This window comes from Theropithecus gelada, chromosome 9 (genome assembly GCF_003255815.1).
Source record: "Theropithecus gelada isolate Dixy chromosome 9, Tgel_1.0, whole genome shotgun sequence".
Lineage (NCBI taxonomy): Eukaryota > Metazoa > Chordata > Mammalia > Primates > Cercopithecidae > Theropithecus > Theropithecus gelada.
The window spans coordinates 55,591,326-55,604,936 of NC_037677.1; the positions used below are offsets into that span (position 1 = coordinate 55,591,326).

General features: G+C 48.7%; 1 long non-coding RNA gene across 1 annotated transcript in view; it reads right to left on the bottom strand.

Moving 5' to 3' along the window:
* Positions 1-9,165: 9,165 nt before the first annotated feature.
* Positions 9,166-13,611, bottom strand: part of LOC112631806 — a 134,150-nt gene continuing 129,704 nt past the window's right edge. The window contains exon 3 of the long non-coding RNA XR_003121199.1: positions 9,166-12,501. This is a non-coding gene — a long non-coding RNA (uncharacterized LOC112631806). The remainder of the gene's footprint in view (positions 12,502-13,611) is intronic.

Sequence of the window (13,611 nt, forward strand, 5' to 3'; positions counted from 1 at the left end):
CATCCCACATCTTTGTCCTCAGAGCAACTGCTTGAGGAAAGCTACACACAGATCAGCATCCCTGGGCAACACCCAAGGAAATGGAGGCTCAGAGAAGGAGGGCAAATTGCTCAAGGTCACATCAGTAACAAGACAGGACTCACGGCTGGTCTCCAGCTTCGGCCCTTAATGCCTTCCTCCTTGTCTCGTGGCCAACCCCTTCTAGTCCTCCTGACCTGGTGTTAAGGCCACTGAGAGCTTTATGTGATTTGCTGAGATGAGTGGGATGAGTACCTGAGAGGGACGAAGAGGACGCGAGTTCCAGTCCTTGTTACACCACTGAATAGCTGTACAGCCCTGGGCAAGTTTATTTCCCTCTCTGGTCTGTCTCTGTTACATAGGAAGGATACCAGGCATCAAGCACACTGACTGGGCTGTGGCAGACCATGGGAGCCCAGGTACAGACCGGCCGGGCCACCATCACTTCCTTGTGCTCAGCGTTGAGATACAGAACCAGCTGTGGATGAAGTCAAGCTTGCCACTTCCTCTGCAGGCCACGGTGAGCCCAGTCACCCACCTTTCTGTGCATCAGTTTTGTTGCCTGTAAATGGACTCAATGAAGCTCAGAAGGTAGTGTGCGTGAAACGCCCTCGGGAGGGGTAGCTGTTAGCCTACACATTGCCCCATTTGAGATGGCTGAGTAATCGCATTTGATTTCTCCAGGTCATGAGTATAACAAACATCTCATGGTACCATGTTTAATATTTAAAAGGCTGTCCTGGGCTGAGACCACCCCATACCCAGCCTCTGAGCTAGGTGAGGTAAGTGAGGGGGGTAGGTAAGGTAAACACAATCATCTTCAGTTTCCTCCACTTACAAAACTGAACACAGAGACCTACACCACCAGAGATGACTGAGCAAGCCCTGAGACCAAGATCCAATTGTCTCAGGGGACACGAGGAGGACCCAGGGGTGCACCAGCTTTACACCTACAGGCAGAGGTACCCAGGGGTGCACTGTCTTGACATCCACAGAAAGGAGTTCCCAGGGATACACTGACTTCACACCCACAAAGAGGGGGACCCAGAGGTGCACCAGCTTCACGCCCACAGGAGAGGGACCCAGGGGTGCACTGACTTCATGCCAACGGTGGGGGAGGGCCTGGGGGTGCACCAGCTTCACACCCACAGGCAGAGGTATCCAAGGGTGCACTGGCTTGACATCCACAGGAAGGAGTGTCAGGGGTGCACCAACCTCACATCCACGGGGAGGAGGACTCAAGGGTGCACCAGCTTCATGCCCACAAGGAGGGACCCCCAGGAGGGAGTGAACTGGCTTCATGCGCACTGGCTGCTGGAAAGGGGAGTTCTTCAGAGCAGCTTCACAATGAGCTAAGCTGGAAACGGAGAACCACCAAATCCCCCAGAGTGGAACAGACAGGCCCAGTCAAAGCCCCTCCCCCAGCCCCCAGTGGCTCAAGCCCAACTGGCAGCCATGGAAATGGGGCAGGAATGTTTACCGGCTGCAGGCCTTGGCCAGGAAGCCTGAGACTGCCCTGCCGCCCCCGCAACATCCAGCTAGGTGGGGTCGATCATGGATGCTGTGAAGAGGTCCAGCTGGGCCCTCCCTCGTCTCCCTAGGTGGAAATCAGGCCTGCTATTGCCCTGAATCGTGTCTGGTATTTCGACACCATGAGAGATCTTGGGGGAGGAGAACAGGGAGAGCTGGGTAGGGACTCAGCGACCCTGGAAGTGGTGGGTGGAGCTAGGCAGTTCATTGGCCCCTGGGTGTGTCAATCACCACGGCTCTGCAATGATGAGCAGAGGAGCGGCAGAAAGGAGGGCAGGCGCCTAGGAGGCATCTTAAGAAAAAGACCTGCTCCTGGGAGCTGTCGGAAAGATCAGAAGGGATGCAGACAGACTCTGGAGAGAGCGTGTGAGCAAATGCATGGCCTCTGTTTCTAGACCTGCCCGAAATGAAACGTTAGTACCGAAGCCTTCCCCAGCATGAGGTAGCTTTGCCAGCGACGCCATGGCTGCTGTGAGGCATCCCCAGGACTGGCCCCCTCCCTTACCCAGGGGCTCAGCCAGCGACCTAGGAGTCCTCTGACACCCCCCTCTTCCTCACCTACCTGCCACAGCCAACATTCCATCAAGCACTGATGAATTCTTCTATTCTCTGTCTTTGGACTCCATCCACTTTCCCTGGCCCCACTACCACCCTCCGAGCCCACCCCACACCATCTCCTACCTGAACATGGCCCTCACTTTCAACCTTCTTGGATTTCCCCCAAGGCTTCTATAATCCATCTCACTCCCCTATTCCTCACTACAGGAGCTCCCCACTGCTCTTCCGTAAGGGCAGGGGCGGTATTTATTCTCCTCACTCCAGGGTCCCCCAAGACTTAGGGCATTGCCTAGTATCCTAGGAGGCATTACAAGAAAGAATTTGCTGAACAAGAATTTGTTGAATGAATGAAAGGAAAGCAGGAAGGGAGAAAAGAGAGGAGCAAGGGCTCCTTGCCAAAGGGAAGTTAGACCACCAAAGAGCAGAGTAAAGGGAGGCCGGGAAGGTTGGTGAGCACCAGGACAGCCACAACAATTTGTTCCCCTCCTTTTACCCCAGGGGGTTAAAGTCTTGCTACACCAGGATGGGCTTGTCTCTTCTCAGAGTCTGAGAATCAAACATGGCAAGGGGTCTCCAAGGTCACCTGGTCCCTTCTCCTTCCATGGGAGCCTCGCTGCAGAGCCTAGATGGGCAGTTAGGTCTTCTGCTCAGCCACCTCCAGTGACAGGGTAGTCACTCCCCATCAGGATCACCCATGTGGAGTAGCCTCTGCCTCCTCAGAACTGGAACCATCCCAGAGAGAAGGATTAGGAGCGTGGGCAAAGTCCAGCAATGCACTCAGCCACCCGGCATCCTCAGGGTGGAAGCCAGCTCTCCAGCCCCCGGGTCTCCTCCCCTCGGACGACACTTGCACTGCTCTATCAGGAGTTGGCGTTCCTTCCCCACTCACCCTGGCTGTCTGCTCTGGCCTCGCACCAGTCGCTTAATGCCACTCCTTGAGTTTGGAGCCCAGAACAAAACACAGCTCTCCCAGGAGTCTTGGAGGGAAACCGGCCAAATGTGAAGGAAGCTGAAGAGGAGAATGAATGTGCCCATGCCCATGCCAGGGATGGACTTCATTAGCTGGAGAAAGAGCTGCCACTGGGCTTGACGAAGGCCGGTCTCAGGCAGGGCATGGGGCTTGTCCCATGCCCCATACTGAGGATCTATCATCTTGATTTTCCAAGCCCACCATCAAGCTCCATCTGGAAAGAATGGAGAAAAGCCTGAGCTAGGAACCTGTTATGACCCCACCTGTTTCTCTTCCGTCCCTGAAAGCAACCCCTCTACCCCACATTCCCTCCCACAAAAACAGACTCTCAGGAGAGACGATAGACCTCAGTCTGCCTGGGGTAGGTGATTAATAACATCTTAATGCATCATCCTTCGAGAGGGATTAGCATTGACAGGATCCAGGATTTAAGCTAAAGCAGCAAAGCAATAATGAGGGAATTTCAGGCCCTGACCAGCCTGGGGATGAAGCACAGCCCTGGGAACCTTCCCAGCATCTTTGAGACCATTCAGTAGTCATCAACAGTAGAGACGCTGGCCTGGGTTTTTTCAGGTTGGCCACTTGCTTGCTGTGTGGACACATCACTGAACCTTTCTCACCCAGTTTCATCTGCGCAATGCGGATAATACTTCTACTCTCATCAAATTGTTGTGAAGAGCAAATGAAATAATTGAGGTCAGCCACCTGGCACAGAATGGGTGCTCCATCACCATTTCCTTGCTTCCGTCTTCCATATACTAAGCATCTAGACCATTTTCATGGAGTGGACAGTACAGGGACCAGGATGTGTGTAAAAGCATTGTACCTGTGCACTTGGACCTAGTTATTCCCCACAGTCTGAGGAAACTGGACCTTGAAACAGTCCCAACCCTCCCTCTGTCTTTTGCCCCAGCGCAGTGTGCAAATTGGAGAAAGCATCTCAGAGGCTAGCGGGCCTTACAATGGAGATCTTGTGGTTCCCACCTCCAAGTCCCTTCCTCTACATCCTGAGAAATCATAGGCAGGGGGCTCTCTGGAGTCACCCTTTGGAGACAGAGAAGTGGTCAGCAGTCACTTCTTCCTCCAGTTGGCACCAAGTCCAACTTGGTGTTCTGTTTATCTATTGCCACCACAAAACTTGGTGATTTCAAGCAAATATTTATCACCATCTCTCACATTTCTATGGATTGACTGGGTTCAGCTGAGCAGCTCACACACCAGGTCTCACATGGGATTACAGTCAGATGTCCGCTGGGGCTAGCATCATCTGAAGGTTTGACCCGTCTGGGTATCCCAGATGGCTCACTCACCTGGCTGGGCTGTTGTGGGGAGCTCAGCCAAGGCTGTCCACCAGAGCACCTACACATGGCCTCTTGTATGGCTTAGCCATCTCATAGTGTGGTGGCTGGCTTTCCAGAAGGAGCATCCCAAGAGAGAATTCTAAAGGACCCAGGCAGAAGCTGCAAAGCTTCTTATGGCTTAACCTTGGAAGTCTCAGAACATCCCTTCCATCCCACTGTATTGATGAAGTAGGCTCAAGCCCACATTCAAGGTGGGGGAGATAGGAGTCTGCATCTTCATGGGGGAGGGGCAAGTTCACACTACGGAAGGGAATGTGGCATGGAGACAGTGTGGTGAACATCTCTGGAAAGTACCATGTTTCATGTGCATCAACCTGCCCCTCCCAGGCAACAGAATGTGTGCTAACTGGGGAGAAGAGCAAGCACTGTCCGAAGAGTCAGACCAGGGCATATCTTGTAGCTGCCTGGGGCCAGCCAGCTGTCACTTATACCGACAAAGTAGCAGCTAAGTCCCAACAGGCTGCTAGTATCTCCCCATCTGCTTTAGGGGTTGTAGTAAGGACAAAAGGAGATTAGCTGCTTCTTCATTCTAATCTGGCAAGCATTCACCAAGCATCTTGTTCATTCATTCCTTCAACAACTGTTTGCTGTAGGTCTACTCATGCTGGCCCAGAGATGACTCCGACATGGCCATAGGACACTGAGTTCAATGGAGACATATGCTTACTTGGGTGGTTACAACACACTGCTTAGCACAGGAGACCTGGGTTAGACAGTCAATGGGGGAGGTCACAGGAAGGGCTGGCTTTGGTTAAAGAAGGAGAAATCAAGGAGGGATTCTCTACCTTCAAATACAAACTGAAGGACCCATGTAGGACTCCAGGGAGGTAAGGAGGAGAGAGCAGAGGTCCCCCAGGAACAGCAGGGGAGGAGAAGCTATGGCAGGTTTAGCAAATGGCAGGCCAGCTGCAGTGTCTGTAAGGTAGAGAGGAGAAAAGTGGGCATGGCCGTTTGGAAAAGTGATCAAGAGGAGGAAAGCAGGGGTCTGAAGGCCATGGAAAAGTTTGAACTTTCAACAGAGCCTTTGAATGACTTTACTATAATCAGAACTGACCTAGAAAGATCACTAAGGTTGTGTGATGGAGACAGCCTAGAAGAAGGTGACTCAAGAGATAGCACAACTGAGTCATTATGATTTTGTTACTTATAGACTAGATTCCAGGCCCTATTTCACACTCTTTGCATTCATTAACCTATTGAACTTCATGCCAACTACATAAATTAAGGACTGCTGTCATCACCCCCACCTTTTATTTATTTATTTTTTTGAGACAGAGTTTCACTCTTGTTGCCCAGGCTGGAGTGCAACAGCACGATCTCAGCTCACTACAACCTCTGCCTCCCGGGTTCAAGTGATTCTCCTGCCTCATGTCCCGAGTAGCTGGGATTACAGGTGCCTGACACCACGCCCAGCTAATTTTTTGTATTTTTAGTAGAGACAGAGTTTCACTATGTTGGTCAGGCGGGTCACGGCACAGAGAAGGTAAGTTTCTTGCCCCAAATCAGAACCCAAGGGAGTGGTTGAGCTGAGAGCTGAGCCAAGGCGGTCTGGCTGTAGGGTTTGCCTGCTCCACCACGTGGCTTGCTCTGCTGTGGCTGTCATCCAGGCAGAGACATGACAGGGCCTTTGCAAAGGGCGTCAGAGAGGCAGGGGCCATGCTTCCTGTCCCTGACTGAGTGCCCAGGGGCTGAACTAGAGGCTGGCAGGGAATTACTACATGCGAGCACATGAATAAAGAAGAGGCAAGGCCCAAGTGCCCACTATAAGCCTCTGCATCACTGAGATTCTTAACAGTCTTTTCTTTTTCCTTTTCTTAGACACAGGATGTTGATCTGTCACCCAGGCTAGAATTCACTGCAGCCTCAAACTCCAAGGCTCAAGTGATCCTCTCACTTAGCCTCCCAAGTAGCTGGGATGCAGGTACACTCCTAGCCAATTTTTTAGAAAAAAAATGTTTAGAGTCAGGGTCTTGCTCAGGCTGGTCTCAAATTCCTGACGTTAAGCGATCCTTCTGCCTCTGCCTCCCAAAGCATTGAGATTACAGGAGTGAGCCACTATGCCTGGCCTAACCTCCTTTTCTTGAAGTAACATGACCAGTAGCTATCTGGCTGCTTGTCTCAGTGGCTGCACCCCCTGCCAACCCAGCTCACCAAGTGCTGGGGGCATTGATTGAAAAATGAGGCACTAGGCCAGCCTGCAGGCTGATGAGTCAGCCTCCACAGGCATGCACAGACAGACCCTGTGTGCCACAGCATCCCAGAAACCCCGAACCAGGCCCACTGCCTCATCACCCTCCATCCACCACCGTCCCTTCCCATCCCCTGCTGAGTGCAGCAACTAAAGCCCCTGCTGAAGCTCACATTAGGATTCAGAGCAAGAAGCCCCTGCTGGAAGGCTGCTAGCAGCCAAAGTGAGCTGGGAAGGCATCGCTTTGGAGCACACAGGGGGCCTGCCGAGAATTTCCTGAAGGGTTGGTGCTGAGAGAAGCAAAACAGATGCTTGCTGGGGACAAGTTGCACTTCACAAACAGCTAGCGCCAACCCAGTCCTGGGGACACAGAGAGAGCACTCATTGGCATTGGAACTGGAAGTGCTCAAATCGTCCTCTCGTTAAATCCTCAGTCACTGTCCTGCCTGTCACAAGGCTCCAGCAAAAGCTCAACTCTCTTTGGCTTGCTGCTCTCCTGTGTTTTTTCTTTCAAGAAGTGCTGGGGTGGCCTAATGCACCAGGCATTGGCCTTCTGATCATCTGCTCCGTGACCCAAGCTTTTGCACACCACCTCGTCCCCCTGCCCGCTGGCATTTAGCCCTCCTAACGAGTAAGGGCATGAGAGAGGTGTAATCAGCCCCATGCAGCAGGGCAACAGGTAGGGAAGACGAGAAAGTGAAGCAACTAGGCTCAGCAAATATTCAGTAGAGTCAGGATTTCAAACCCAGATGTTCTGACTCCAAGGCCAGTGCTCTGCCTCCCTCATACCTTTCATTTTTAGTTTTTTTTTTCCACATTATAACAAGGTTATAGTTTATACTTTGCTAAATATTTATAAACTGAATATACCCATTTAACCAACACTTGGATTAAGAAATAAGGACATCACTGCATATGATGTATACCTGTGCATCATATATGTATATGTATGTATATGTATATGATATCTATACGTATATGATGTAGATGGTCTCCAATATATGACAGTTTGACATACTGATTATTTTATTTTATGATGGAGAGAAAGTGATACATGTTCAGTAGAAACTGTACTTCAAGAAGGCTGAGCGTGATGGCTCACGCCTGTAATCCCAGAGCTTTGGGAGTCCAAGGCAGGTGGATCACTTGAGGTCAGGAGTTCAAGACCAGCCTGGTCAACATGGCAAAGCCCCATCTCTACTAAAAATACAAAAGATTAGCCAGGTGTGGTGGTGTGCACTTGTAATCCCAGCTACTCGGGAGGCTGAGGCAAGAGAATCACTTGAACCCAGGAGGCAGAGGTAGCAGTGAGCTGAGATCGCACCACTGCACTCCAGCCTGGGTGACAAAGCGAGACTCCATCTCAAAAAAAAAAAAAAAAAAGAAAGAAAGAAAGAAAAGAAACTGGACGTAAAATACTTATACAACCATTCTGTTTTTCCGTTTCAGTACAGTATTCAATAAATTACACCTCAAGTCTATCTTTCTCATGACACCATTCTGGGGGAAGACCTTACTAAAGGTCAGGCTTTGGGCCAGTGGACATAGAGAAGGACACGTTGCAGAGAAAGGCCCCTGCAAGGAGAAAAGTGAAACAGAGGACTTGGCGTTGGTGAGCTGTGAATACCCCAGCAGGTCAGAGCTTCCTTCTTGAGGCAAACAGCATGGAGGAGCAATGGAGGAGGCTAAGAAGTGACTTTTTCATCCTCAACCAGTCACCTGGACTAGTGACCAGAAGCCTGCAAAGCATGGCCAAGCAGAAGGTCTACTGAAAAGCTGGGTCACCTCAGTCCTGGGGGCATTTACTGCATGGGCCACTCACCTATTTCTTTGAAGGAAGTTCTGTATCTGCAAGCAACAGAGGCACTAGGAGAGAACACAGACCTAGATTTTATATCTGAGCTCATGAAGCAGAGTATAAATATTCAAAAATGCAAGAGCAAGTTTCAGAATCTGCTAAAATACATGTCCCCAAATCTAACCCTTTTATATTCTTAGATACTCCTGGGCGAGATGCCACCAAGCGGCTTCCACCAGATCTATAGATCCGCCCTGTCATGTCACTCTGACCCTGGAACCACATTTGGCTCCTGGGACACTGTCCAAGGTCACCTGCTGGGGACACTGATGGACCAGGCAGGAAGCGATGTGGCATATTGCAGCAGTGGTGGGAGCTCCAGAGCCCAGGTTCCCTGCATCTGTTTCTGTGCCCAGCATGTAGCAGCCACACGGCAGTGTGATCCAGGCCAAGTGTCTCTGTCTCGTGCGCTTGCTCCATTCTCTATCTCAAAGATTCCTCTGGGCACTGACATTCAGTGATTCTTATCACACAAGGCCCTGGCCAACCCTGAATCTCCAGAGAGATGTCCATGGACAAGACTCTGGATGCTGAACCCACGGCATCAGCTAGGCCCAGAGATTGGGGCAGGCTGGTCCAGGGGCTGGCCAGGGTGACACTCATTTTGTCCAGCTGGCCACTCGGGCTGAGACACAGACTCCCCAGGGCCAGAAAGTACCAAGTTGCATGGCCTTGATTTTTTAATCTATAAAATAAGAATTTATTTCTTTGTTTTATCGTAAAACAGTGTTAACTGTGTGGAGATGAGAGAGCCTATGTCAAGCCCCAACAATTATGTGTCCCCACCTTTCCTGTTCTTTCTGGATTACCCAGTTTTCGACATGATGAGTGGAATGGTTGTTGTAAGGATTTTGAGATGGGGAAGGCTTCTTGAAGATCTACCCCTGGTTGGCTGTGGACCATGGGCAAGTCATCTGATTCTCACAACCCATGAAAAGGCCAAGCCAGAGTTATCAGACCCACAGATTAGTCAGAGTCCCTTTGACTGCTAAAAAAAATACTCAAGTTCACCAGCTCTCTAAAAAAGAGGGGTGGTCCAGACTCAGGAACAGTGGGATCCAGGCACCCAAGTACCCTAGGATGCTTTCTCTAACCTCCATCTGTTTCTCAGACTGCTGACTTTATTCTTCCAGTTTCAGCTTTTCAAGAGGTTGAAACACTGGCCACAGGCATCTCTGGCTTATATCTAAACAGCTTTGTAGGAAACGGGATAACAAGCTCTTTGGGCCAGCTTAAGTGGCAAAAAATTCCAGGGAAAGGATCTGATTGGCCTGGCTTGGAGCCCATAGCCCCCATGGTCACTAGGAAGAGCAGATGGTCAGGACAGGAGAACGCAAGGTTAAGGGCAGGGGCAAAGACAGTAGCCACCACACCCCAGTTGGCAAAGCAGGCTGGCTGAGCCCTAAAGAGGGTAAAGAGTGAGGAAAGACTCTGAAAAATGGCAAATGTCACTGGGGCACCAGTGGACTATGCCAGCAGGTGCCATGGTTGGCATGGAGGAGGCTGTGGTCTCCTGGGTGCTGGGCCAGTCTGTCAGAGGCATACGAATCAGCCCCTTTCTCAAGTGTTCCCAAAACTGTGTTCCCAAAGTGGTGACCAGAATGAGGACAACTTTTATTTTCTCAATTTCATCATCTACAAGGTCCCCAGAGTCTGAATAGAGCAGCGCAGGGAAGAGGCTGCCACAGTCCTGCCCCAATCCTGTCGGCAAGTGAGCAAAGGAAAGATTTCTGAGCAGAAAATGTCATGGGCCAGATCACACAGGTGGAGAAGCTGTGGCGGGTACAGAGGTGTGGCACAACGAGGGCTCACAGGCTGGCTTCCCCAGATTCCTGGGCATCCTCTGCTGCTGGCTCCAGGGCAGGCGCAGCTACAGCAGGGTCTGCACTTCTGTGCTGGTGTGTCCTGATCAGAGAGAAGTAGGACCACCAGGAGGCTGCTCACTTCTTGTTTCTCCTACCACCTAACCAACATTCAGACACATTCCTCTCTCTACCTCTTGTTAATTCTCCTTGCCCTAAGGGCATTGGCTTTCAACTTGCCAGAAGCAGTGGGGTGCAGTGGAAAGACCATGAGTCCAGAACCAGGAACCATGTTTCTATTCTGCCTCCAATTTGCTGGGTGACCTAAGGCAGAAGTCATTCCCTCTCTGGGCCTTATTCACTTCCTCTGCAAACCAATGCAGGTGGACCAGTCAGGGTCTGAGCCCTTCCCAACTTTTTCTGGGAGGACATGGTGTAGTTGGGCCTGGCATTGCTATGTTTAACCTCTCTCCATCTCCCTTCTCTACCACTTATCAACTCTGCCACACTTACTTCCAGCATTTCCAGCTTTAGTTCCTTAGAAGCTTAGCCACCCTACAGACCAGCCACAGGCTATCACATTAGCTTGGTAATGATGAAAGGGAGAGATAAATCATAGTAACACTCTACCCTGTCACCCTCCCAAACCTCAGGGCAGGAGACATCTGAGCTTAGAGAAGCTATAGACCAGCTCAGCTAACAGAAGGCCTCTCTCCCAACAAGGGCTCTCTTCCAGGGTTTGGTGAATCAAGCAATCTCCAAAGAGATGCATTACAGGGGCAACACACTTGAGGTTGTTCTTGTTCTAAAGCACCCATTGTACAGATGACAACATCAAACCCCAAAGAAGGGAGATGACTTGCCCAAGATCATAGAACAAGTCAACGTTAGAGCCAAAGCTTGATTCTAGGTTTCCTAAGCCTTGAATCTGGGCTGAACTCTGGGCTGAAACCAATGCTACCTTCTGGATAGACCATGATACAACCAGAGAGCACGCCAACCCTCCCCTCTTTTCTCTTTTGTCTTGCTCCAGAATATACTCCATTTGCTCCAAGCAGGCTGAGCTTCTTCCCATACCTTTTTTCCTGCTGTTGCTCCTGCCTGGCTCTCCATACCCTGAAGCCTTTGTGCATGCAGATTCTCCCTGCAGAACTCACCTGCCTCCTTGACTTTCAAGGCACCTTCCTTGACTCCTGCGGTTCTTGGTAATCTCTCCGGTGACTTGGCATCACACTCAGGGTAAAAGCTACAGTGCTTACCGTGGCCAATCTGACTTCATGACCTGGTCCCTGCCTAACTCTTCAGCTCCTCTCCCCATCTCAGGTCCCTTCTACCCTGGCCACGCTGGCTCCCCTGTTGTCCCCAATCCTCTGCAGTGTGTTCCCACCCAGGGCCTGGCACCTACTGTCCTCCCCAGCTCTCCACACAGCTCACCCTGCACTTAATTCTGTCCCTAAGTCACCTCCCTAGAAAGGCCTTCCCCACCATCCCATTGAATCTCACATTGTGCCCCTGAACTTTGTATCCTAAACTAATTCATTTTCTTTCAAAAGACTTGTGATTGCCTGAAATTGTATTAAGTATTTGATTAGCGGTTAGTTTGTTGTCTGTCTCCCCCATGAGAACACACACTCCACAGGGGTAGAAACTTTGCTGCACCCACTGCTGTGCCTCTTACTCCTAAAACAATGTCTGGCCCATAGGGGGCCCTCGACAAATAAATCAATAAACAAACTGTTGTAATAAAATGACGTCTCAGAATTCAAAGATGCTAGGATGCCCCTAGTGTGTGTAAGGCAGATCTTATTTTGAAGTTTTTGTCTAAACAAGTCATAAAAATCAGTGCATCAGCACCATTCATGAGCAATCACATACTATCCCACAAAAGAAATATCATATAGTGAACAATCTCAAAATGAAACTAAGAAAACAACTTCATTTACAACAGTGTCAAAAAGAATACTTTGGAATACATTTAACAAAAGAAGTGCAATATTTATACTCTAAAAACTACAAAACGTTGTTGAAGGTGATTAAATATCTAAATACATGGAAAAATATAATACGTTCACGGGTGAGAAGACTTAATACTGTTAAGATGCAAATGCTCTCCAACTTGATCTACAGATTCAATGCAACTCCAATCAAAATCTCAGCTGGCTTCTTTGCAGAAATGGACAAGCTGATCCTAAAATTCATGTAACAATTCAAGGAATCTGGAACAGAAAAAAATATATATTGAAAAAGAACAAAATTGGAGGACTCACACTTCCTGATTTCTAAGCGTACTTCTAAGTTACAGTAATAAAGACAGTGTGGTACCAGCATAGGAGCATAGGATAAACATGGAGGCTAATTTAACTGGCTTGAGAATCCAGAAATTAATCCTCACATTTAAAGTCAATTCATCTTCAGCAAGGATGTCAAAACAATTCAATGGGGAAATAATAATCTTTTCAACAAAATGGTGCTGGGACAACATGCAGAAGGATGAAATTGGATCCCTACATCAAACCGTATGAAAAAAATTAACTAAAAGTGGATCAAAACCCCAAACAGAAGAGCTAAAACTATAGACCTCTTAGAAGAAAACATGAGGGTAAATTGTTGTGATCTTGGATTGGACAATGGCTTCTTAGATGTGTCCCCAAATGAACAAGCAACAAAATTAAAAATAGAAAATTGGATTTCATAAAATTTTAACTTTTAAAAGTTTTAAAATTTAAAACTTTTGTCCTTCAAAGGCACCATGAAGACTATGAAAAGACAACTCACTAAATAGGAGGAAATTTTTGCTAACTATATGTCTGATAAGGGACTGTATATAGTATATATAAAGTAGTTTTATGACTCAATAATAAAATGACAGCCCAATTAAAAATGAGCAAATGATCTGAATAGATATTTCTTCAGAAAAGACTTACAAATCACCAACAAGCACATAAGCATGTGACAAGATGTTCAATATCATTATTGAGGGAAATACAAATCAAAACCACAGTGAGATACCACTTCACACCAACTAGGATGACTAGCAGCAAAAAGTCAGATAATAGTAAGTGTTGGGCAGCATGTAGAAAAATTAGAACCCTAATACACTGCTTTCAGGACTGGAAAATAGTACTGCCACTTTGGAAAAGAGTCTGATTATGTAACATAGAATTAACACATGACCCAGCAATTCCACTCCTAGTGGGTTGCTGCAAAAGTAATTGTGGCTTTTGGCATTAAAAGTAATGGCAAAAACCACAATAATTTTTGCACCAATCTAATTGATACATACTCGAGACATGAAAACCTGTGTCTTTACAAAAACTTGTATATAT